Here is a 26,898-nt window from a genome sequence, read left to right as displayed (position 1 = left end):
ATAATGGGGGGAAAGACAAGCATTAGGTGGAGGTTTGGACTTTCTATTTCGTGAGGGTATGTTTATTGACTGTCTCTCTCGGGAACAATGAAATTATCAAAAGTAACAGTGTTGCTGGATGATTGACTTCTTTGGACATTACACATGAGTCCCAGTCAATAGAGGTGGCTGATAGACACACTGACCGGTGAATGGTGGTGTAAACCTGTAATCGAACACAGTGCCACTACCAAAAAGGAACGAAGTTGTGAGGCACGCAACAATGTAAATGAACCTGTGGGACATTTGGTGAGGCAAAATAAGCCAGAAACAAAAGAGCAAATACTGTTTGATCTCATTTAGAAAATACTTATAAGAAAACTGGGGACTACATTGTAAGCTCTTACAGCAGTCACATTTAGTCTGGAGTGGTAATTGTTACTCTGCATTTTGAGGGGCTGTTTTATGTGTGTAACTTGGCATTTAGAGATAAGAATGAAGTTGATCAGGTGGGTATTAAGGTAATTCAGAATACAGGGGTAAGGAAGACATTGCCTGTATTTTAGAACTTTGCCTATTCTTTAAGACCAAAGGAAGAAAGTTTTATAATGTCCAGAACCTAGGTTTTCTGTAGCACATAATCTAGCTCAACCTGTCCGGATAGATCATTTAAACAATCCAAACACAGGGAGCCCAGAATAAGAATGAGAACCTTTAATCCTGTGTAGCTTAATGTAATGCTGGATACATCCCAGAATATATCAAGCAGATAGTATTGGCAAAGTCCCTTGAGGGAAGGGAGAAAAATTATGGAACCATTAAACTTTACCACTGGGAAAACCCCGGATTATGTGCCAAATATTAGGGACACCCAAATCAATAGGCCAAGCCTGTGATCTTAAGGTCTGCTCTTGTGAAGCTTATCTATATAGTGGAGAAGCTTAGGCTACTTGCAGGTATACCTAAGAGTCATCTCCATAGGACCTCTTCTGTTGCTCAGATATGGCCTCAGTCTAAGCCCAACTCTGCAAGTGAAATCATTGCCCTCCCCCCTATGTGGGACATGACATCCAGGGATGAAAGTCTCCCTACGGTGTGGAATATGACTCCCAGGGATAAGCCTGGCCGTGGCACTGCAGGATCAACAATGCCATCCTGACCAAAAGGGAGAAAAGCAGTGTAACAAATAAGGTATCAGTGGCTGAGAGAGAGTTCAAATAGAATTGAGAGACTACACTGGAGGTCACTCTAATGCATGCTTCAGTTAGACATTGCTACCTATTGTAACTTGACAAACCCCAACTAAAACCATTCCAGCCAATCCTAAAGAACACCTAGGGCAATATATAAGATTCTACAAAGGTTTCATGTACTAGGGTAACTTTCCAGAAACCTACAACCTCCAGATGTGTTCCTGGATCAGATAAGTCCTGAAATGCAGAGGGCCCAGCCTCTCCAGCACATCACCTGGTTCCATCCCCCTACCCCAGATTATCCACAGCCCCTTCCACATGAAATAGTTAGAATGGGCAGAGCCCACATACCTTTAAAGAATGGGAGAAAGATTAAAGGTGATAGTGGAGTTTTACAGAGAAGGATGGGTTTAAGAAATGATTATGAGTGTTGAACCATTATACTGATATTTATTTTAGCCTCCAGTACCTGAGAGCAGCTAGAAATAAAACCTAAAATTCTGGAATTGTAACCCATAGCAAACTTTGAAATCTGTTCTACAACTAATTGCAGTGATGTACTTTGAAATTTATTGCTTTTATGTATATATGTTATTTAAAGAAAAGGAGTATAACAGAGAAGATAGGATTTAACAAATGAGTATGACTGCTGAATCATTATATTGATATTTCTGTTGGTCTCCAGTGTCTTGGAGCAGCTAGAAGAAAAAACAAAAAATAGTGGAACTGTAATGCATATGAAACTTAAAAACCTGTTCTATAACTACTTGTTAAAATGTACTTGGAAATTTAATGCCTTTTTGTATCTATGTCATATTTCACATAAAACAATGTTAAAAACAAAAAGACAATACATTCTTGTTGGGTCAGCCAACCCATTGTGTGGTATTGGTCCTAGCAGCTTTGGCAAATAGAGACACATGGTATCTTGTGAGACAGACCCCTGTTTCCTCCTTTCCCCTGAGTTCTCCCTGAGTATCTAGGCTTCCAGGGTCCTGGGTCTGAATCCTAGTAGAGGTGACATTGTGTTCACAGCAACAATGGCCTTCACACTTTAACCCTAGTGTGGAGCGTATGGCTTGAAAAGCTGTGCTTGAGCTACTCCACTGACTAGGGCTAAGATAGGGAACTAAGCAGCTTCTACCTCCACCTAAGAGCCTGCAGTTTCCCTTACAGAGAGTGTACTCCTTTCAGAATGAATCCCACTATTCACCCTGGAAACCATCAGAAATGATGATTGTATTAAAAAACTAGTTTACTGGGCTCCCAGGTATCCAGAGTTCAGAAATGGTGAAGTTCAACCCGAGAGCCTGTCTACTACCATTGAAGTGGAGTAAGGTTGGAATGGCCTCTTGGAAGCTGTAGAAGAAAGATTCTAGCAAGAATCTTTTGCTAGATTTTCAGGTAGCCTACTTAGAACAAAATAAATCTGAAGTGAACAAATATTGTAGGGACTATCAACTTTCTGCTGGTAATTGCAAAGTTACTCTGAACTAACGCTTGGGAAAGCTAGTCAAGATTCTGACATTGACAGGGGCATGGCAGAGCTGAAATGCAAGGGGACATTGGTTGTTAATTTGATAGCTATTTCTTGGCAGGTATTGGGCTAAGGTGCACTACCCATGATTTCTCATGGGATGGGAAATGTAATGCCAGAAGGTAGAAAATGTAACAGTTGAAGAAATAGGTTCAGAGGCTAAGTAATGTGCTTGGGGCACAAAGCAGACAGCTGATAGAGATGGGTTTCTTTTCCTATGTTCTTTTCCTCATAGGAAACTACTTCCCATTTTTGTAGATGGCAAGTTCAAGCAGAAATGCACAGACAATGTAAGGGACAAAACATGTAGAAGTTTTGCAGGGAGAAGGGAAACTATGAACATATTAAATGAGTTCTCAATCTCCTTTGCCCAGTTTTTAAGAACTTTTTCAGAAGGCAGAGAACTTTAAGTCCCACATTGATGGCTCTTAGAACAGAAAAGAGGCTTTTTTGTGGCTGGGGAGGCCAGGGATGTGGGCAGACCCAGGTCTCTTCCTAGCTGCACCGGCTGTGGGTGCTGCCTGTTTAGAAAGGCAGAGTGAGAGGGTTTACAGAGAACATGACTTCCTGCCTAGAACAGTTCTGCCCTTTTGGTGGGGAGAAATTTGGTGTTATTCCATGTCAAGGATGGCACATACTTATTCTGTTGGAGCATTATCTTTCCCTTACCCCTTGGCCATCAGTGTATGTCCTGAAAAGCTAACGACTCTAGGTCTGCTAGATATTGTCCTTGACTGTTCTCTAGGGGCCATTCACTGAAATGGGGAAGAGTAGCTGTCCCTGCACATGCTAAACACTTTCCTGGCTTCCTTATGCTGCCATTGCCATTTACAACAAAACTGTCCTTGCTCTCACAACAAAGCAGAGGAAGAAAAGATTCACAGCATGCAGCTGACCAACTAATGCATGCTGAGCCTTCAGCTACCCAAAGAGAGAATCTAGAAGGAATCTTCAGGGAAGGTTTTCTCCCAATCCCAGGACTGTGGATACATTCATTCATGCAGCAAACAAGCATTACCAAGTATCTCCTGTAGGCTGATCCTGGGCAGGAATACAGAAATGGAAGACATAAAAGGCCCAGCCCTTGTGGGCCTGGAAATCTAGGGAAAGAGACAGACACATATTACCTCTTCTTTTCATAAATTAGAGGGTGTGATGACTATTTTCATATGTCAACTTGGCCAGGTTATGGTGTCCAGCTGTCTGATCAGGCAAGCACTGGCCTGATTTTCTCACTGTGAGGGTATTTAGTCCACGGATTTACATCATTAGTCAGTTGATCGCATTGACAGCTGATTGCACCTATAATCAACAATGGAGATAGCCTTCAGTAATGCAAGAAGCCTCCTCATCCAATCAGATGGAGGTCTTAAAGTGAGACCTGAGGATTTCAGAAGACAGAAAGAACTTCTATCTTTACTTCAGCCATCCAGTTTCTTCTAGGGAATTCAAGGTCATCTTTATTGGAGTTCCTAACTTAAAGTTTCTCTTGGAGAATTCAATTTCACCTTCATTGAGTTTCTCACTTGTGGCCTGCTCTATGGAATTTGGATCTACCAGTTCCCATTTTCATGCGAGTCAACACCTATAATAAATATCTATATCATCTATAGCTATACCATTTATATCTACCTATATCTGTATCTATATATCACCTCCTGTTGGTTCTGCTTCCCTGGAGAGCTCTAACACAGAAGGAAGCTTTTATATCCCAAAAACTGAATTATGAAACCAGTTGTGATGAAAGACATTAGTCCTCTTCACTGTTCAGGAAGGCCATTGTCTTAGGGTCCTTATTGATTTCACCATGAAATAAAAGACACTAGCTCGATGTCCACCCTGCCCTCCCTGTTGAAACCCAGCTTCTTACCTTAGGATGAAATCCCTGCTTGTGGGTCCAATAGACATCGTCAAGTGGAGCCAAATGCTCAAATCTGTGTAGAGCCCACGCGAGACATCATATCATGTTCTTAAGCAACCTACTAACAACTGAGGAATGAAGACTAAGGTGTGTGGAAGTATTAAACAAAGAGGACAGGGCAATCAAGACCATATGGTTGACCACATGGCCCAGGCGGTCAGCCCTAGAAGGTCAAATGGTTGTTCAGAGAAGGACATGCCTGGGGGGTTGGGGGGTGGGCAGGATGGGGTTCAGAGGATGAACAGAGAGAGAAAGAATAAGCTTCTTGAAGTAGGAGGTGCAGGAAGGAAGGCAGAGGAACGAGAGCCTCAACATTGAACTAAAAGTAAAACATGGCGCTGCCAGCGTTACTTTAGGAATAAATCATACATCGTTGCATACTTCACTGCATTATGAAGTAGTATTCATTTTCACTCAGCAATAACAGGAAAAATATGGTTATTCAGAACTAAAACTGCCTTCTGTGTTCAGTATTCTAGGGAGAAGGGCATCATGCATATCATCATCGATGGGAAAATTTTAAACTTTTCCCTTGTATGTACAGAAATTGATTGGAGAGAGAGAAAAGGAAAAACTGAAATTCTCAAAGGACTTGCACATCTTCTTGTCTTGCCATCAGGATAAAATAATTTGCTTCAGTAGAGATATTGAGTTTTTTGGTAATCAAAGGGAGAGCCTGAAATGACCAGGGAATGAAAGGTTAAGGGAGGGGATGAGAAGGAAGCTGAATGGGAGGGGAGTAAGTGGAGTTGAAGAGAGAGAGAGGACAAGTGGGTGAGAGTGATTAGTTTGGAAAGGAGAGCAGCCTGTGGGTGAGGGTCTCTAGGAAAGAGGCTGGGGGACAAAGCCAAGAGAAGGTGAGGTACAAGTCTGATCCTTGGATCAGGTCAAGTTTCTTGGTCTCAGTCTTCAACATTGTGCATCTCACTTCATGTCTTGGGAGATGGTTTCAGGGTGGGGACATTCACACTGAAGGGATAAGTCCTACATTTGGGTTTATATAGAGGAGAAGGGAGAGGACAGTTGTGGAATGGAGGCCACAGGGGTCTGCAAGCTCCATGAGCATTGGGCCTGGGAGCTGGAGTGACCAGGAGGCTGGCAGTCTCCTGAGGAATCCACAGAAATCTTGGGGAGCCACTGGTCTTTTCATAAGAAGCAAAGAAGCCAGTAAAAGATCTCAAGGATTGTGTAGGGAAACCTACAGTTGGTCCTTCATATATATTTATGTAGAAATATCTTTCACGTTCAGTTAGACACTCGAAGTAGCTGCTTGCTTTGATTTGCTGTTTTGCTTATTCTGATAGTAACTGTCCCTCTAACAAAAAGTCAGTTAAAAACAGATACTCCTGAGGGGTAACTGGTACTTTCATTATTTATGGCTTGGTTTCATGATTGATGTGGTCTCCTTCCCTTTCTCTTTTTACTGATCTCAACAGTATTTGAAAATTGGTATGTGATATACCTGATTAGACAGTGGCCAATTCTGTAGCCTCTCCTTCCACTGAAGAAGGCTGCCTTAGGGGACAAAAAGAAATTCCCTCCCTATTTTCTTTTCCTGTGGTTTCGGAGTCTTTCCCTTCCCAACATTTATCATCACTTCTCTGATGAGCAGAGTCCATGGGTACAAGCTTATTCTCACCCAGCCGTACCCTCCCTGGGTCACTCTGTGGTTAATCTTCATGCATCCACCCACTCTGCTGGCAATTGATGCAAGAGCTCCCATCTCTTCACAAAGTTCACAACCACTGACCAGGGTGCTTCTCATCCCTGCACCCCTTTCCCTGACCACACACGTACAAAACCTGAATTCAACAGAGAACTGTTGACTCGGATTTCAACTAGGGATAGATACATGAGTAGGGAAGAACAGAGCGAAAGATCTGCAAGTCCCAATTTTCAAAATCTGAAGCAAAAGCACCACTGACATCTACAATAGCTGCAACTATCCTAATCATGCACTTCATTTGCCATGAGCACGCACATGCACACTCATATAAAATCTTATTTAATTCTTCAATGAAATTTGCAGATTAAGGAACTGAGGCTCCTTCTGGCTAGGAGGGTGGGCAGGGGGACCACTGGTCAGCAGGACAGAAGGGGTACAACAAGCATGTTTTTGCCAGCCCATGGATGGAGACCCTGCTACATGCCTTCTACAGCTGTGGGATGGCTTAGGTAGAGAAAAGCACTCGCCGTTGAGAAGTGCTCGTGGCATTCCTTCAGAACTCAGCTCCCCTCCTTTTCTTCTCCAGTGCTGTGGATTGAATCATGTCCCCTCCAAAAACATGCTCATGACCTAACCCCCTGTCCTGTGAATGCGAACCCACTTGTAAATAGGACTCTTGAAGATGTTATGCGCTAAGGTGAGGCCAAACTGAATCAGGCTGGGCACTAATCCAGTATGACTGGAGCCCTGAAAGCTGAGGAAATTTGGACATGGTCAGTAGGGAGCCAAAGGAGACAGTCAGGGGCCAAGTGACAGACACTGAATTGCAGACTGCCAGCAACCCACCACCAGAACGCTGAACTTGGGAGAATGACTGATGGTGCCAACACCTCAGTGTTGCACTTCTAATCTCCAGACTTGTGAAGCAATAACTCTGTGTGGTTGAAGCCACCCGATCTACAGTATTTGACGTGGCAACCTGGCAAAAAAAGCCACCAAAGGACACCCACAGGGTCCATGCCCCTTGCCTGTTCCAATCAGGCCCGGGCACAGGGGTCTTTGTAAGTGCTTGCTGACCAGTCAGTACCTCCTGCCCATCAACTTCTTGCAGCTAAACTGACCAAAGAGCACTGCAAAACCAGTGGGTGTGTTGATTCCCTTTCAGTGCCTGCCTTGCTTGGTTTCCAGACAGCACCCAAAGTGCAAAGCTGTTCTGTGACTCTTCTCCCAGGCCGAGGTTTTTTGGGGGGACTTCAGAGCCCACAGAAGGATGCCATAGGGGAAGAAGTCCGGGGTGATGGCTGAGACCCCTCAGGGTGCTTCTTTGGGTGCCTTCCCTCCTTCTTTGATTCTACTTTCAGATCTGTAAAAAGGGACTGCGTTCCCATTTCACTGGGCCATGTATGCAGAAAAGGCACAAGAACTGCAGATAACACATTAAATCACTTTACCTGTCAAGGATGGAGGCACCAGGGGAGGTGAGGAAGTCTGTTTTCAGCTTCCCTTTTTTGAAGATTCACTCCCACTCTGGTTTCTTCTCACGTGTTCAGTGTCTAAATATCTCACCCACTAACATGGCTATCATGAAAAGGCTGGTACAAAGGATTCCCACCTCCTGTTAGAGCACAAAGAGACTCTTGCCCCACAAACTGGGGTGTCTGTTCCTGAGGAGAGCATAGTCACAGGATAGTCAAGGCCCATTTTCCTAGAATATCATTTTCAGTCCATGTTAAATAATGTTGAAACTCATTTTTATATTTGAAAAAAAAAAAAAACTAGGACATATCTGGAAGTAAACTGCTGAGCTCATTAGAAATGTAAATGATTTTATAAAAGGAACTTTGAAGAAATGTTTCCACTTAAGACAGAGAGGCGTTTCAAATGATATCCCCAAGCACTGAATATGTTTAATTTCACTTGGTTAGAAAAGTCTGAGACACATCCTTTCGGCCCCAAACCCCTCAGTTATTTGTTTGAGGGGGAAACTGAGGCCCAGAGAAATGAATATATTCTCCCAAGGCCAAAAAAAGGGTACAATTTTGGGACTCCAAGTTACCTAGGCCTTCTGATCCCCATTTCATTGAGGTGCTTGCACAGATCAGTTCCTCGCATCTCAGCCTGGAGAGAATGAGATCCGACTTAAATCAACGGCTTGTGTTTTAAGGGAAGACAATGCTTAAAACTAAAGCAATTAATATCCAGCGTATGGCGTGAGGTTCTCAACCACTGGAGGACACTGGACAATGTCTGGAGACATATTTGATTATCACTTGGAGGTGAGGGTGGGGGCTTGGTGCTACTGTCATCTAGTGACTCCAGGCCAGGGGTGCTGCTGAATTTCTTACAATGCACAGGTCAGCTCCACCACGAGAATTATCTGGCTCCAAGCGGCAATAGTGCTGAGGTTGAGAAGTCCTGGTGACTTCCAAGGTGGGTGCCTGCAGGAATAATACACACGTCATGTTCTCCATTCTGTCCTCCATGCCAAGGAAAAAGTGAGCTAAGCTGTAAGTCCAGAAAGGAAGGGCCCTGTGGGGTCAGGCTCACTGACATCTCAGCATCAAAGCAGGGCACGTGTTTCCCACCTGGGAGCACTGCCCGTGGAGGGTGGCCTGGTGGCTGAGCAGAGCAGCCTGCTTGGAGGTCAGTGGTACTCATGGCTCCACTAAAGAGGTGTATATAGAGTCCATTGCTACTCGATGCCATCTGGAAACCCGTGCTGGGGAGTGGGGCCAGGCTCCCTGGCAAGAGGGCACTGAAGGACAAGAGGGCTCCATAAACACACCTTCCCCTCCCCTCTAATGGCCATGTCTGGGTAACCGGCCTGACCCAGGCTCCTGCTCCTCCCTGCCCTGCCCCTCTCCCCTCCCAGGGAACAAGCTTTCAGTTTTTCCGGGCTCCTCCTTTCTGCCTTGTCTCTAATCCATCAGAGAATCTTATTGACCCCACTTTTAAAATGTATCCAGAATCTGACCAGTTCGCTCAGCCAAAAGCCTCAGCTCTCACCTCCAGGGGAAGGTACCTGTCTTCTCTCTTTGTCCTATTGTGGCAGTCCAGTCTCCACACAGAAGCTGGAGTGACCATCTGACCATGTAAGCCACACGTGGCTCCTCACTCAAAACTCTCCAAAGACTCATCTTACTCAGAGGAAAAGCCCCCTTCCACCACCACCCCCACAGCACCCCAAGCCTTCTCTGGCTGCCCCCAGTACCCCATGGCCCCTGATAAGATTATGTAGAGAATACCCTGAGAACCTTTAGAGCAAAAAACCCCAAAAAACCATGCCCTACTTCCTCTTTGAACACCCCCTTGATAGCTTTTGAAACTTGATATCCCCACCAGGGCAGCTGATCCAATCAGCCAATCAAGCCCCTAGCTCAATATGTTTGACCCAGTAAAAAATAAAGCCCACCTGCCCTAAACCCTGCCCTTTCCCTAAAACCCCAAAGCTACTTGCATTTTTGCAAGTACTCTGGCTTCTTTCACTGCAGCAAAACTTTGGTGTTCCAAATAAAATACTGTAGTCCTTAAGCCCGACTCAGATTTCTTTTTCAACATCCCCCAGGCCCTCCATGAGCTGCCAACATTATTTCTCCAACCTCATATTCCATTATGCCTTATCTTACCCCCTCGAACCAACCATACTGCTGCATGCTTATCTGGAGTGTGTCAAACACTCTGCAACCTCAGGACCTTTGCACTGGCTATTCTCACTGCCTTACACTCACCCCCAAGATGGCTCCAAGGCTCTCTCCCCCACCTTGAATTCTTTGTTCCAGTGATGCCTTTTCAGTGAGAACCTCTTTGCTGCTGAAAATTGTAAAACCCTCCTCACTATCCGTAGCCAGCCAACTGTAACCGAGAAATCAGGATTTAAGGGATGATTTTGATTGCTGAATTATTATCTAATATTCCTTTTTGCTTTCTGGTATACTGGAGTACATAGAGGGAATTTTCTGAAATCTCTAAATTGTAACCCAGCTGCCTTGATCTCTGATAATGATTGGATAGCCTTTATCTTTTGCCTCTGTGGTGGCAAACCTTTATTTATACCCAGTTACCCGGTTTTTCAACTTCAGAGTCTTGTAATCACTAAAGACGGCCCCTAATGCTTATTAATGAAGGGTCTTGGGTCAGCCCAGAATCAACCCACCCCAAGTTCAAAGTTATCTTGAAAACTGAGACTGGATCCAACCAAAGTGGACCCATCTGACATGCACAGTAGCTTAGACTTTGACCTACAAGTCACCTGAACCTCATTCCACCATTTTCTTACATACGTTCTCTAAGCATGTAATGAATCTGCACATGCCTAATAATTAAATCATCTCTAATTACATCATCTGGGGCCCCTGTGCTCATTATCCTAAATTCTGCCCATCTCTTCTCCAGTAAAAGTATCAGAATTACTGCAGTTCGTGGGAGACAGGTTTTGGGCTGTTAGGCGATCTGCTCTCCTACTAGGCACCTAGTAATAAATAAACTCTTTCTCTCTTTGAAACCCCAGTGACTCAGGAATTGGTTATTGAGGGGAAAAGAATCCACAGCCTTTGTCTGGCAACACTAACCCCCTAAGCCCCACTTTCTTCGTCACCGTGGCCCTTGTGACACAAGGGCCCTTCGTTACCCCCATGTGACACAATCAGCTCTTCATGAGTGTGCTGCCCATCTCCTCCCGCTAGGAACAGCTCCACGCACATAGCGGCCTCGTTTGTTTTGTTCTCTGATGCACCCCAGTGCCTAGATCCCTGCTGCCAACATTTGCTGAATTATGACTCAATTAATTTACTGGGCAAGCCAATGTAGTCCCGAGGGGATCCCCACATTTACTCAAAGGACGGGACACTGTACTTCCTACCTGCAGATCAGGGCTTTTGAAGTTCTGGTTCTGACGCTGTGAGATAAGAAGGATGTTTCTCTGGGGATAAAGCTGACCCAAGTACTTCCCAGATGAAAAGGCCTTTATTTCCTCAAGAACCTTTGGAGAAAGACCTATACCAAAATAGTATGAGTGAGTTCCATCCCCGTATTTCTGATGAAAAAAATGCTTTCTGAATTTTTATAATGACCTTGTATTATTTATAAAATAAAAATGATTAACTAGATAGCAAGTTATGTTTAGCTGCAGAAGACAGCACTTCCAAGAGGGAAGTGTATCTGTATGTTTCTTTGGCGTCAAAGAGGGTACTTATCGGCTGCCCCAGGAAACGTTCACACAGCTGCCTGGTGTTTCGTTCGAGGCACCTGCAACGCTTTAACTTTGCCCCCCAGCACTCTAAACTTTGATGAAAAGAAAGCCACTTGATTCTCGGACGAGGCACCCGTTTCCAAGACACACTTGGACAGCCACGCAGTGAAAATGTCTTGGAAACGGAGGCCTGTGACAACATGCTTACTTCTCCTTTGCAAGGGTAAATACAAATGAAATCAGAAAATAATTAATCTTCCCTGGTGCAAAAAGGGAAAGAGACTTCCTCTTCTCTCCTTTTACTTTCAGCATGTTACTTCAGAGAACTCGGAATTGTAAGTTCTTTCTCTGTCCCCTTTGAAATGTATGTAAATCTTCTCTTTTAGGGTTAAATAAGTCTCTTGCAAATTTCACCACTCAAGAGCATTTCCTGAAGGAAGGAAGCCATTTCACTGAAATGTAATCAAGGAAGATATCACCACTGCCTCCCAGTTTCCTGGGAAGAGATGAGCCTGACTTCAGAGAGACTCCTGGCTCTAAATTGTCAACTACCCCCAGTCCTAAAGATATGAGACATTTCTTGAAGTTGTGCATGTAAGGTTATGTCCATTTGACTACATAGAAAGGGCAAGCCCCTTCTCTGTCTTTGCAGTCTTTTTAGCAGATTGCCTGTGATGCATCACAATCTGATTTGACGCTTAGTCAGTACTAAAATTGTTTTTCTCTCTCCTCTACTTTTGTGGAGAGGATTTCTGGGTTGGAAGAAGATTTCCCCGACAGGGGTCTCCATTCCTTTTACTCTGAGTTCTGCTCCCTTTCTCAGACAAAGTCCCGAGTCCTGGTGATCAGAAATGTCAGCCCTGAATTGGCTCTGTCTTTATGGAGTTGCATGAAGGCGATTCTTTCTTGGTGCTAGGGAGAAACCTGGTTCTGTTTAGGACAAGGCCATCCTCGCCTGCTGGGGGTGGGGAAGCAGGGCAGAAGCAGACACACATCTGAGGATGGGAGGATTTGAGGAAAGGGAAGGAAGGGAGAAAAGGAGTGGAGCTCCACGGCAGGGAGCCTGAAGTTTGCAGCTGGCTGAAGGCAAGTCAGTGAGAAATTCCTGGACTGAGGTTGCTGCAATAGTCTCAGAAATAGGGTTTAATAGCCCTCCCATGGGGCTCTCTGGATGTGCAAAGTTAATAAAATTTCTAAGTTAGTGCAAAAGTGATCCATCTTTTTCATCTATCTTTTAGGTTTTCCCAAGACTCCAAAGAGCAATGTCTTCTGTAAGTGAAATATTGTCCCTAAAAAAATGGGGTGGCAGGAGGAGCTGTCTGCTATTTCATTTTATGTTCTGCCCTTCTAACCATCTCTAGAGACTTCTACACCTGTAAGTGCCTCCTGTGGGTGACTTTAGAGACCATCAGGGAATGGAGAGCTGTGCCCAGGCAGGAGCTGCACCAGGCACCCTGAGAAGTCATCTCTGGGAAACGAGGGTCGAAGGAGAGGGGCATTCAGCAGATTAGGAGGCCAAAGTGGCTTCTGCAAACATGACTTTCCAGAATCCTGGACTGGAAACACTGATTTTCCTATGGTGTCCTGGGAAAGGATTGAACCAAATTTCAAAGGACAGGGTGACCCTAGCTGATATTAGAGGTCTTCTTCCCGGCAAGAAGAATTTAGATTTAAATTATGTGGAATCTAGAACTTCCCTTTTACAAGTAAATGTGATGCCTCTGCTTCTGTATCCTGAAATCTTTACCTGGAGGTAGCAAATTCAAGCAACATCACTTTTTCATGTGGTGTTTTAGGGAACTGCTTGGCCCAAGAAGTAATGATCACCCATCCACCTTGTGCTCAGGTCTATAGGAAAATAAAATATCCCTGACCTTAATGATCTTATAAGCTGATGGAGGATGTGGGATAAAACAAAGGTAGACGGGGCCGTGGCAGGTGTGGAGGTGTGTGTGGGAGCCTCAGTGAGCACGGGGCTTAGAGAAGCGTTTCCAGATGGGAGCATTTTCTGTCGCAGAGGCCGTCCTGTGCATTGTAGAGTGTTGAGCAGCATCCCCGGATTCCACCCGCTATTGCCAGCAGCACTCCCGTCTCCGTGTGTGAGGACCAAAAATGTCTCCAGACACGGCCAGCTGTCTCCGGGGTGGGGACACGCTCCCAGGTCTCGGAACCATGTGTTGATTCGAGGGAACAGCATAGGGGCTGGAAGGAGAAGGAAAATTGGTCAGCTAAGGCAAGGAACTGTGCCCGTGAGGCCATTGGGGCGAGAACAATTCTCCCTGGTAATGGGTTGTTCAGGACAGGGGAGGATGTGGGGACTGGGCCAGCCAGCCCGAGGGCAGCGCAGAGGCTGCGAGGTGGGGATGCGGCTCCCGGACCCCGCTGTCCAGCCGTCCAGGAGGTCCCGCGGCCCCCAGCCTCTGGCGCTGACACACGGTCCAGGCCCTCAGCGCTGCTCCTGAGCCTGGGGCTCCTCCCTGCCGGGTCCTTTCAGGGCTCCCGCCTCTGCTGCGGGGCGCCCTCCGTGACCCCTTCTCTGGGCGCTCTAGGGCGGATTGCTTCTTCAGTTTCTCACTGTAAACTGCTAGGAGAAGTAGGGTGGCCCCTTGGTGTGCTGTGTGAATGGGTTCCCAGTCCGATCCCACTGCCCCCCCCCCCGCCCGCCTATGACGAACCCCCCAGGCTCCCTCCTGTGCAGCCACCCCTCCAGGTCCCCCACTTCTTGTTCAGCACGGACCCCCCCTCCAGACTATTCTACAGCCCCTCCCTCCCTGTGTAGCACCTCCCCCACGTTCCTTTTGTTTTTTGGATGCTGCATGCGGGGTCACATTTCTATTATTTTTCCATGTGAGGATCCCATTATTGCAGCACAGTTTTGTTGAATTTGTGTTTTGTCTGTTTGGTTTGGGAAATGCATGGACTTCTCCCTTATGGCAGGCGGGGATTCTACCACTGAACTCCCCTTGCACCCTCCCCCACCTCCAGGTTCTCGTGCTGCCTCTCCCCCCTCCTTGTTCTGCAACAATATCCCTGCCCCCACCCCATCTCCACCCCCATTCCTGTACTTCCTCTTCCCTACTCCTGTCCAGCCCTCCCCCCAGCCCCCCCAGGCTCCTGTACTCACACACACACACACACACACACACACACACACACACTCTCTCTCACTCCTCTGCTGGACCCCCAGGCTCCTGGCGGCCCCTAGTGGCTGTTGGCTCGCACACCATGCCTGACCTGTGACTCACCACCAGGGCATTGTCTCCAGGGTAGGAAACAATGCATGGCGTTAAAAGAAAATTCTTAGACAAAAATTTATTTATGGGACTTGGAACAGGTTAGGATGCATGAATCAAGCAGCATTCCATCTAGAAAGCAGAAGGGAGCATCACCTAAGGGGTGGAAAGGGGAGCTGGTACAGGGCAAGTGAGGAAATGGTCGGATAGGATGACATCAAATTTCCATTTTACATAAGGTGGGGTGTAGATGGACATTGATATGTATGGTCTGTCCGTGCAAGCTACCAGAACTGGTTTATCACCAAGCATTGCTTGTCTGCAATTCTGTAGGGTACATTCCATTTTCTCAGAAAGCCGCTGCAAATCAATTGTTGTTTTTCTTTTTTTAAGTAAAAAACTTTGAAAATAAACATCAACGATCCCCAATCCTTACAACCCTATAAAACTTCTGAAAGTGGAATGTTCAACAGCCTATCCATTTTCAGTCAGTTACAAAACCAGCAAAAACACCAGTTGTCTGACGATGAATGTTGGAGTTTTTTTTGTTTGTTTGTTTGTTTTTTTAATTTGCTGATGCAACTACTGGGAAAAAATCCTTAGCTAAAGGCTGGAATAAAATTCAATATCTGCACAGAAAATGCCATTAACTTAGTAGCCTTTGTTTAATAGATGGGACTAATTTTCCATGAAGTTAAAGCAGGAGTCAACAAGAAGCAGCATCAAGTTCACAGGCACACAGAACTAGTGCTCAAAACTGCTAACACAAATTCCAACACAGTACATAAGGAAGGCTAAGTCACTACTGAACTGTCCATTTCCCATCAGACCTGTGACTCCCTATGCATCTAAGGGAAAACATCACCACTTTGAACATAAATGCCACTGTGAGAGAAGGAGAATTCAATCAGGGTTAAACTAGAGAAAAGATAAGAGTAAAACTATAGAATTAGCTACAGGAGATAACTATAAAATTTGTGATACTAACAATGCATGGGATAAATAACATAAGCTGCTAGTTGGTGAACATCAATGTTTCAAGATACAACTTCCATAAACATGTTTTATTTGTTTTGCTTATATGATCAGAACTGAAAACTACTGACTGTCATTTCCCTAAACAGGGAAATCAATCTAAAACACATACTGGTGCTTTTTAAAAGATAGCAGTTTAAAGGGGTGGTAGCAACAGGCATATTATATCTTTTTCTTTTAAAAACCTTCAGACTTCAGGAAAAAACATGTGACCAAAAGTATTATGATTATCCATTAAAGATTTTCATCAGTACCTGTATCAATTTAGGTGATGGGCTGGTTTGAAAAGTTTATGTACTCTAGTAAAGCCATGTTTTAATCCTAATCAATCTTATGGGAGCAACAGTTTCTTCTAATCCCTATTTTTTTTACTGTATGTTGGAAACTTTAATTAGATCATCTCCATGGAGATGTGACTCAATCAAGTGTGGATATTAAATTTGATTAGGTGGAGATGTGTCGCCACCCATTCCAGGTGGGTCTTGGTTACTTTATTGGAATCCTTTAAAAGAGGAAGCATTTTGTAGAAAGCTTCAGAATGCTGCAGAACTACGAAGCAGAGAGTCCACCAGCCAGCGAATTTTGGAGATGAAGAAGGAAAATGCTTGCCGGGTTGCTGGAGAGGAAGCTAGCAGATGATGCTGTGTTCGCCATGTGCCTTTCCAGATGAGAGAAAAACCCCGAACTTCATTTGCCTTCTTGAATCAAGGTATCTTTCCCTGGATACCTTAGATTGGACATTTCTCTATAGAAATGCTTTAATTGGGACATTTTCTTTGCCTTAGAATTTGTAACTTATTAAATTCCCCCTTTTAAAAAGCTGCTCCATTTCTGGTATATTGCATTCTGGCAGCTAGCAAACTAGAACAGGTAACATTACAGCAAGATCCAAGAATTAGTGAAAGATAATGTACAAGTCATAAGGAATGATATATAGTACCAATCTTTAACAAAAGTCATTGTCAAAGAAAAGCTGTTAAGTGTTCAAAAGATATCTAAGTAGTCCACATTAAATACAGAAGCGGCCATCCAGATTACATCCCATATTTGTGGCATATTTTTCAAAAAGTGCCAATCAAAGGCCAATTTTGCATTTTGGCTTTGTCTTATATAGTATCAGCTGCTAAAAAGCAATTTACATGTATTTTTTTGTATGCTGTACATCAGGGTCACATTTCATTATTTTTCCATGTGCATATCCCGTTATTGCAGCACCATTTGTTGAACTTTGTTTGTTTGTTTTGCTTGTTTGTTTTTGGGAAGTGCATGAACTGGGAATTGAACCTGGGTCTCCTGCATTGCAGGCAAGAATTCTACCACTGAACTACCCTTGCACCCCTGCAGTTTACATGTTTTTTACCACAGTAGTTTGGGCAGATGATGAAGAGTACTGTGTCAAACCTGGTAGCCAGCTTTAAATGTGTGATCAAGGGTCCGTGCATAATTTGGTATGCATTTTAAATGTTCTGTGCTCCAATTTAACTGGAAAAGCTGTGAAATGCAGTTCTTCTGTCAAACCACTCTCCATTCCTTCCATCTTCCTTTCATGGGATATATTTTATTTTTCTCAATTACCACTGATTTTATCCAATGTCAGAAAAGTCAATGTTGCTTTCTTTAAATAACTATGGAGATATTATCACCCTATAAAGTATGTTTTACTCCTAAGCAAGGGTAAGGGATTTATCATGTGCAAGGCTCAAGATGATGCTTAGGACAGAACATGCAGCATAAAAATAGTTTCCTTCCATATCCAGGTAATATAAAGCTGACATTGCAGTCCTGTCTTTATGGGATGAAAACAATTCCATTACAATAAGTGTCCTGAAAGGGAGAACAAAAAGATAATAACTTTTCTGGTAACATATTATGGTACACTGGCCAGTGTGTTTTTGGCGATTAAATGTAATCCTGTGAATCAGATGAATTCACTTGCTGAGTATTCATTTGTGGCATCTCTCTGTTGGGTCTTGGGGGCCCTCCACAACCTCGTGGGGCTCCCCAGGGTCCACTCTGCCCAGAGCCTTGCTTGAAATTCTGCTGATATCCATCCCTCTGATAGCCAGAATAGTCCCAGGGAGCACTGAACCGAGATGGCGTTTAACCACTGTTTGGAGTGTTAGAGAAGCAAGGGTGGAAACCATCATATCTTCTCTGAGTATATCAGCAAGGCCCCGGTATCCTTTCATCAAGCCTCTAGCACCCTGGGAACCTCCATGAGCCACCAAGTCAGCTGTAACAGGGCTGACTGCTATGCATACATCCAGTACTCTGCTGGAGAGGTTGATTACCTGTTTCTCCATGGGGCTGGTCCTGGGAGTGCCATCCACTGTTTGAAGCTGTTCTTGTTGAAGTTGTTTGTTCTACTTGGTGCGGCTGGCTGGAAAAGCTCTGGTTATAACTAGGATGTAAGAATTTCGCTGCTTTAAAGTTTCTGGTTCATTAACAGGAGGAACTGGGGCATTCATACTGAACAACACCTGCATGGATTAGAACGGAGCTGCATTTACATTGATTCCACTGCTACATTAAGGTTTGCTTGTCCCAGCCTGGAACACCTGAGACTGAGAAGCAGCAGGAAGGGATGCTACTGCTGCAGTGTGGTCTGTATTTAAAGAGATTGTTGCCTGAATCTGGTCAATTGGATAATTTTGTGGTCGTTGCTCTGTAGCGTGAGAAGGCTGATTCAAGGACTGAGGTGCTGTGTAGCCCTCCCTTGTGTATGAAAGCGAAGGAAGCTGTGTTGCTTCTGGTTGTGCAGGAACTTGATTGGGTTGAGCAGGTCTAGATTTAGAATGAATTGAAGGGCAAACCAGCTGGGGCATGTCCATGTTTGTGTGGGATTCATAGGTTGTGCAGATGCAATGTTGGGATCAAGTGATTGGTGTTCAAAATCCAGCATTAAATCTTGTATGAAGTTATAGGACCCCTGCATTTGTGCCATGAGATCCTGTTCTTGCTGCCTTCTCACAGGGGATCTGCTGGAGCCACTGGAGTCAAAGAGTAAGGCTCCGATACTGAAGGAGATGCAGCCTGTGGTTGCTGCTGGAGTCAATTTACCACCTTGACTGTTTCAACTCATCTACCTGCTCCTTTTCACTGCTGCTGAACTGGGTTTCTGCCATGAATTGCCAATTTACAGACTCTGTTGATTCAATTTCACTTTGTTCCATGTTTTCTTCTGCTGGCTCAGGTTCAGCTTCAGCCACCTGGTCTTCAACTGTCGGTGCTGAGGCTGTGTCTTCTTCCTTCATAGCCCACTGTGTTGGTTGTGGGTACTGTCAGAGTAGTTATACTGGAAAACATGCTCAACAATTTCCTTAAACGCTTTATAGGTTGTTCCACGTACAGATTTTTCTTTCCCTTCCTGAAGGTCCCACAGGTGAATGGAGGCATGCTCATATTGCTCATTCACCCTCAAGTTCATGTCCCATTCGGGGTCCACTAACTTATAATATTCACCCAACAATGACAATTCCTTTTCCAACAACATAGGGACTCCGTTCAGACATTGTTTCAGGTCAGTTTGCACCTCATCATCTACCAATTTGTCCAAAGCATATTGCAGCTCAAGTACAGTTTTTCCATTTGTTTGTTTTGGCACGGGCAGGCACCGGGAATTGAACACGGGTCTCCGGCATGACAGGCGAGAACGCTGCCACTGAACCACCATGGCCCACCCTCAACTACTGTTTTTAAACATTTCTTTTCAGCTTCTCCTCCCATCAGCTGCTACCGACATGCTGTCTTCTTTATTCTTTTCTGAATATCTTGGCTTCATGCCATGAAACTCCTCTGTAATTCTTTTGCCAACTCTAAGATGTTCGTGACTCACTGGGACTTGGATGCTGTGTCCAGCTGATCTTGATTAAGCCTCGTCCCTTTATTCATTTCCTGGCATTCATCAAGCTTGCCCTTTTCCTTCTCCAGCTTCCAAAGTTTCTTGTCAATCACCCCAAGAATCTGCTTCATGGCCTCTGTCTGGACAGTTCTGCTGCCCATTGTGGGACATTGAGAAGCCAGCGCAGCTACCCTGGCCCCTGCCTCACTCTCAGAGGAGCCCGACAAGGGTTGGTGGTCTGGATGACTTGCTCCTGCCACCACTGTGGCTGGTGGCCGAGGGCATCTTTAGACCACGAGGGGAGAGAAGAAAAAGTGGGAGGAAAGACAAGAGTTGCAAGTCAGGAGACCACGGGGCAAGACCATATCAATTGTTTTTGTCTTCTGGAAAATCCTTTTCTGGAGGAGGTCCTTCTAGGAAAGGGCTCCCTCCCAGCAATGCCCAATGCCAGTGGCCATTTTATTTTACTCAACAGTCCACTCTTTTGGTCATGTCTCCAATAATCTCGTTGGACACTTGACCAAAACACTCTGGTCACCACCACTGATTTCTTATCGGGCAATCAAGGGGGCTCGATGTTCTGTTCCTTTTCCCCTTCTTGATTGAATGAGGTTCGTGGTGGCTGTTGAATCACCTTTAAGACCCTTGGGGTGGGGTTACTCAGTTGAGTGGATTCCAGGTACAATCCTCTTTCTGAGTCAGGTGTTATCATTTTTTATTTAAAAATAAAATTATTTTATTTTATTTTAAAAATAAAAAAGTGTTTTTATCTTTATTTTTAATCTTAATGCACTAGAGACAGTCCCATTTCTATCTCATTTTCCTCTTGAGTGGCTATCTTAAGATGCTTTTTTCCCTAGAATTCTGGAACTACTGACTCAGTCCAATGGTATAGAAAAGTTATGTAAGCAGTGTCATTAGAAACCTGGGTCCCCAGAGTACTTGGCATAGTCCTTTCCTCAGGTCTCTGAGACAGTCCTTTTTGCTGAAAATGAAGCCATCTGGCCTGTAGCTGATTGCGAGTGTTTTCAGGGATGTAACAGAATAAAAACTATCTGCTGATGACAAAAGACTTAATATGGCCGTGGTTACCTTATTACTGTTTAACAAAAGTGAAAGTTCTGATGAGAGGTCATTACAAATATGATGCAATTGAGAAGGAAATTTGATTATTTCTGTGGCACATAACTTATTTTAAAAGAATATCTGAAATTATGACCAATAATACTATATTTGTTATCTAATATCAAGCAGATCAATCCTAGGACATCTCATGGACAGAGAGGACATTGACAAGTCTCAAGGAACTCTATATAGCTTCTGAAATATTTATATTAACATTTTACCTATGCAAGTTTAGCCAAAAGAAGATTAGAAAATAGTTTTTAATTTGACAACACTTCTCATTCAACTCATAACATATCAGATCAATCTAACTACTCTAGTATCTTTCTTTTCACAGGGGGAAAGAACAAATCCTTTGTGATTTTCTAGAGGCCCTCTGAAGAATCCCAAAGACAGTTTGAGATCACGAAGATGTCATTTAGGGTTTGATTTTGGGAGGTAAAATGTTAAAAGTTGTCAGGTCTGAACATCTGTCAAATAGGAAAATGGGTCACTGTGAAACAATATTTGCTTCTCTATTTTAACCAAAGTGAAAATAAAAGATTTTGAAAGTCAATAGAGAAGTTGACATGGTTGTTATAAAACAAAACAAAACTTAGTTATTTCAGAAGTGAGATGACTTTTACTCTTCTATAATACCAATCCAATAAAGGATGATAAGATTAAAATAAGGCACAGGGGGTTATTTTGATAAGATACAGAATCTTTGCCCTCTAAGCAGATTTCTCAGATAGTTAAGAGATTTTATAACCTCTTAATAAGAGCAGACCAATAATACAAGAAAATGTTGTCATTTTAACAGAGAGAAAACCAAATTCTAGTTTTACATGAAGATACTGTCTGATGAGAAACTTCTTACAAATCTTATAAATGTATCTAATTTTAGTCAACCATGACCACCACAAATAAAATTCCTTTTTGGCAAACCTTCTGCAACTTTCTATATCTATTCAGGTTTAATCCTACACACTCCTATTCCTCATTCTGCAACACCCAGTCATTTTTACTTTAGGACAAAACTACTCTCCTTTTTCTTAAGAAAAACACATCCTGCATACTTTGCCTATTTAAGTTACCAAAAAGACCTTGGGAATTGTCTTCAAGTCAGCATCCTACGAAACACATTTACTCGTGAAATAATTTGTCAGAATAATAGCTCAAATTGTTTAGATACAAATTTACATTTTCCATCTTGAACATCTAGCATATATAATGCTAGCTTATTTGATCAATATAAATTTAGGAAGAGCATACCCAAGTCAGATAAAATTGTATACTTCTATTGTACTTAACATTGATAACTCAGAAGCCATAGCTGTTTTTGTTTGACTAGCAATATTAAACTAGTCCTTTTTTTTTTTTTAATATGGAACACTTCACGAATTTGTGTGTCATCCTTGCACAGGGGCCATGCTAATCTTCTCTGTATCGTTCCAATTTTAGTATACGTGCCGCCGAAGCAAGCACTAAACTAGCCCTTTTTGACAAAGGTTTACCTAAATTACGTAAGCTTGAACTGTTTTAAAACATTTGGGTTTAGTTCTACAACGACTCTTTTTACATTGGAAGAATAGGAGTTCTGTTTCCTCAATTTCTGGGACTTTTAGAGTATTAATTTCTATATAAGTGCTTCTTTATCTTTAAGCTAATTTGAATAGAGCTCTTTTAAGGAGTTTTATAAGTGAATTTGGTACTAGCATCCAGAGGTAGGTATAATATCATACATCAGACATATAGACAGACATAAACAGAGAGTTTATAGCTTCAATTTAAAAAGTTTTAGCCATGAGTCAGACATAAAAGCCCACAAACACGGAAAACATAGAAATGCAAAATTCACTAGTATATATAAAAGACCTAGCTTTCTGTCCTTGTCTTTTTATAAAGATTTTTTTCTTGGTAGATGGGGCAAATTGAGGTTATTTGCTTAATATGGGGGCTAAAGCTTTCCCATCAATATTTGTAGAGGAAACTTTTTCTTCTTTGCCCTGATGTATAATCTTAGAAGCTTTGCCCTATTTCTTGGGCCAAGTTGACCCTCAGATTTACTGCGGAGGGTGGGATTCTGTAGGTAGCCTTCCAGGTCAACCAACAGCTCACAGGCATGTTCTGGAGGTGAGGGCTCCTGAACACCAATGAGGCCCAGGACACTGAAATTGTCAGAACCCCAAAATGGACAATTTTACTTCCAGATAGCTAAACAGTCCAGGGAGAGCTGATTCCTATTGCATTGTCAACACTCAATAAATTTTTACTTAATTAACGTGGAATGACTGAATAGAGTTATATGTTGGTTGAATTTTATTTTTTTATTTAAGCATTGATTTGTTGACTCAGATATTTTATTGGAAGAGGTGGGCAGGGGATCTCATAGATGGTCAGGAGGCCCTTGGTTTTGGCTCTCTTGGCAGGGGATGGGAGCCTTGGGTGAGTTGGCCTAAACTCCATGAGGCATGATTTCATTATCTGTAACTCTTAGAAGCTGTTATGGAAACAAGAGACAATGTGGACAAAGCGCCAGCTCAGAGAAGATGCTCAGAAGCACAATAGCGATGAAAACAATTTAAATGGTCCTAATCTGTAACCCTCTGTTAGACTTTTCATATCAGTTAATTTACGCAGGCACACACATGCAAAAACAACACATGGAACTTTAAGTCCCCCCCCTTCACCCAACACCCACACCTCTTAGCTTCTTAGGTTAAGTCAGGGCTGCAAAGTCCTAGCTGGACATGCACCCAGGAAATGGCTAAAGGAAGGAATTCTTATGCAGAAGAAAAGGATCTGTGTTTTTATGGGACATTTCCCATATTTGTTTTAATGGAGGCAACTCATTCTCATTATTTTAAACACTGTGATTCAAAGAAACCCAATCTGTGGGTGGGTATGCAGGGCCCTCTCTGTGTGGCAGCCCAGATGGTCACATCAGTGGGCTTTCAGATGCATGCAAATAGGAAAAGGCACACAAAAATAATGTTTAAATACATACGAACATCTGTCTGTATATGCATTTTTGAGATTTTTGTTGTTGTTGTTCAGAAATGACAACGTGCTGTTCTATTTGGCTGACAACTTGCTTTTCTCCTTTATGTTCTTCAAGGTCACTCAGTAGAGACTCACCGCCTGCTTTTCTCCATGGCTTGCTCCCAAGAGTGTGGCATGACTGTTTCATAATGCTTTTAACTGCCTTTGATGGAAATCTAACTTGCTCCTATTTTCACTACCGCATCCTGCAGGGCAGGTATTTGTTATTGCACACTTCATATGATAAACTCCTAAAAATGGGTTGTCCAGTAAGAACAGGGGCACGATTCTAAATTGTCCTTCAGAATAAGGTACAGATTTACACTCATCTGAAGAATTACCAGAACTTGTCTTTCCCTAATCCAGCGATTCTCAAAACTCAGGGCCCATGGGAATTCCCTGGGGGCTTGTTAAGAAAGGCTGTTGGCTTGGTCTCACCTCCCCAGAGGTGAATTTTTTTTTTCTTTTTTTTCTCTTTTAGTGTTCACACAGTGAATTTGACTTTGTGGAGGTGGAGTTAATAATTTTAGCACCGATTATAGAGTTGTGTAACCATCGTCATAATTGAGGCATGGGAGAGTTCTATCTCATCCCACCTCAATCCCCTGGCGGGTGCTAGGACTTTCTCCATTGCTCTTGTTTTCTCTTTTCAAGTATGGACTCATATAGTATGTCACTTTAGGAGACTCATTTCTTTCTCTCCACAGAATGCCTTTGAGATCTGTCTAAGAAATTGGGAGTATCAGTAACTTGTTCCTTTGTAGTCTGAGTCATATTCCATGTTTCTTCAACCATTTATCAAGCAAAGGACACTGGGTTGTTTCTAGGTTTTAGCAAATAGGTATTTGCCTTTTAAATTAGCCCACTAAGATCACCATTTGATGCATGTGGTCCCCAGACCATATACAGAGAAATGTTATGCTATATTCTCCCCCAAAGTGGGTATTATTGATCTTTTAAATTTTTGCTGATCTGATAAGTGCAAAAGGGGGGCTTTTTTTTTTATGAGATTTGCATATCCCTGATCATGGGAGTAGGTAGGGTTGGGGGTGGGTGGGAAGAATTTTCTAAAATACTTACAAGCTGTTTGTAATGCTTCTACGAATTGCCTAGTCACATTTTTTCCCCATCTTTTTCTTTCAATTGAGTTTCTGTTTTTTTATATTGACTTGTAGGAATTCTTTCATCTTAAGGATTTTAAGCCTTTGTTGTAAGTAGTTTTTCACAGTCTACTGTTTCTCTACACATGTGCTTCACTCAGTTGAGGAATGACCAGTTTGGACTACACTGCTGCCATCGGATGGGATTCCAGTGGAGGCTGTGAAAGATGTCATCACTGCAAGGACCATTTTGCCCTTGACCCATCCTTCCTGCTGACTGATCTCCTTTCTCCTACTTGTCCAACATGTTAGCTATTCAACGATGAACGAAGCCTAAAAAGCACAACCTACTTTCAGCTGTATCAGTTTTGGTTCTATGTATTAGTGAATCCTTTACTTCTGGTGATTACAGCTGTTGTCCTGTGGTGGGTGTAACTGAAAATCATTTTCATTGTTTATGAACCTGAAAATTAAGAGACATTAAAAAAAAAACCTACATAGACACATTCTAGAATTAGATTGCAGGATTTATCCTAAGTCTGTCTCCTTCTGCCCCCTTTTAAAATAATAATCAGCTGTTAATCATTACCCTGGAAGACATAATAATATCCAAATTATTGAAATGTCCTATATTAAGAAATAATGTATCCTTTTTGCATTTTAACACATTTGGAAAGGAGACATTTTTCTAAAATGCATGCAATACTTTTCTGTCTCTCAGAGAGCATTGTAAGCTACAAATCTATTTTATTAGTACTTTCCTATGTTCAAAAGAAAGCAGTGGCTCTAGAAGTGTTTTCTTTTATATTTAATACAATTTATAAATATTCCAATTCTATCATGGAAGTCATTGATGTGAAAAAAAAACCATAATTTATAACCTTATATCTAAGAGAAAATTATGTTATATCTAAGGGAAAATTATACAGGGTCCCAAACATCTAACTTAAGACAAATTATAGAATACCCCATACATCAGAAAATTGTGTAATGTTTGAAGTACATTGTACTGTGATAAAATTGTGCTTTGAGAGCTTGTTTGGAGGTTCTAGCAGGGGAGCGCAGCTACTCGTATACCCTTGACTGAAGAACGGTCTTCCTCTAGCAGGGAAGTTCGTCCTCTTCGACCGAGCGCGCAATCAAAATCCCAACAACTTATTTTTCAGAATTAGAAAAACCAATAAGCAAATTTATCTGGAAGGGCAGGGTGCCCCGAATAGCTAAAAACATCTTGAGGAAAAAAAACGAAGCTGGAGGTCTCACGATGCCGGACTTTAAGGCATATTATGAAGCCACAGTGGTCAAAACAGCATGGTATTGGCATAAAGATAGATATATCGACCAATGGAATCGAATAGAGTGCTCAGATATAGACCCTCTCATCTATGGACAATTGATCTTTGATAAGGCAGTCAAGCCAACTCACCTGGGACAGAACAGTCTCTTCAATAAATGGTGCCTAGAGAACTGGATATCCATATGTAAAAGAATGAAAGAAGACCCGTATCTCACACCTTATACAAAAGTTAACTCAAAATGGATCAAAGATCTAAACATTAGGTCTAAGACCATAAAACAGTTAGAGGAAAATGTAGGGAGATATCTTATGAATCTTACAACTGGAGGCGGTTTTATGGACCTTAAACCTAAAGCAAGAGCACTGAAGAAAGAAATAAATAAATGGGAGCTCCTCAAAATTAAACACTTTTGTGCATCAAAGAACTTCATCAAGAAAGTAGAAAGACAGCCTACACAATGGGAGACAATATTTGGAAATGACATATCAGATAAAGGTCTAGTATCCAGAATTTATAAAGAGATTGTTCAACTCAACAACAAAAAGATAGCCAACCCAATTACAAAATGGGAAAAAGACTTGAACAGACACCTACCAGAAGAGGAAATACGGATGGCCAAGAGGCACATGAAGAGATGCTCAATGTCCCTGGCCATTAGAGAAATGCAAATCAAAACCACAATGAGATATCATCTCACACCCACAAGAATGGCCATTATCAACAAAACAGAAAATGACAAGTGCTGGAGAGGATGCGGA

At 42.8% G+C, this 26,898-nt stretch overlaps 1 non-coding gene and 1 pseudogene across 1 annotated transcript; both read right to left on the bottom strand.

Moving 5' to 3' along the window:
* Positions 1 to 17,651: 17,651 nt before the first annotated feature.
* Positions 17,652 to 19,878, bottom strand: LOC143668744 (caprin-1 pseudogene; annotated as a pseudogene).
* A 2,200-nt stretch (positions 19,879 to 22,078) lies between these two features.
* On the bottom strand, positions 22,079 to 22,185 carry LOC143669397 (U6 spliceosomal RNA). Its single transcript, XR_013168909.1, has one exon. It is a non-coding gene; the product is annotated as a U6 spliceosomal RNA (small nuclear RNA).
* Between the last annotated feature and the right edge of the window lie 4,713 nt (positions 22,186 to 26,898).

This window comes from Tamandua tetradactyla, chromosome 25, assembly GCF_023851605.1.
Source record: "Tamandua tetradactyla isolate mTamTet1 chromosome 25, mTamTet1.pri, whole genome shotgun sequence".
Classification (NCBI taxonomy): domain Eukaryota; kingdom Metazoa; phylum Chordata; class Mammalia; order Pilosa; family Myrmecophagidae; genus Tamandua; species Tamandua tetradactyla.
The sequence above is the reverse complement of the archived record's forward strand: the minus strand, read 5'-3'. Positions and strand labels throughout refer to the sequence as shown.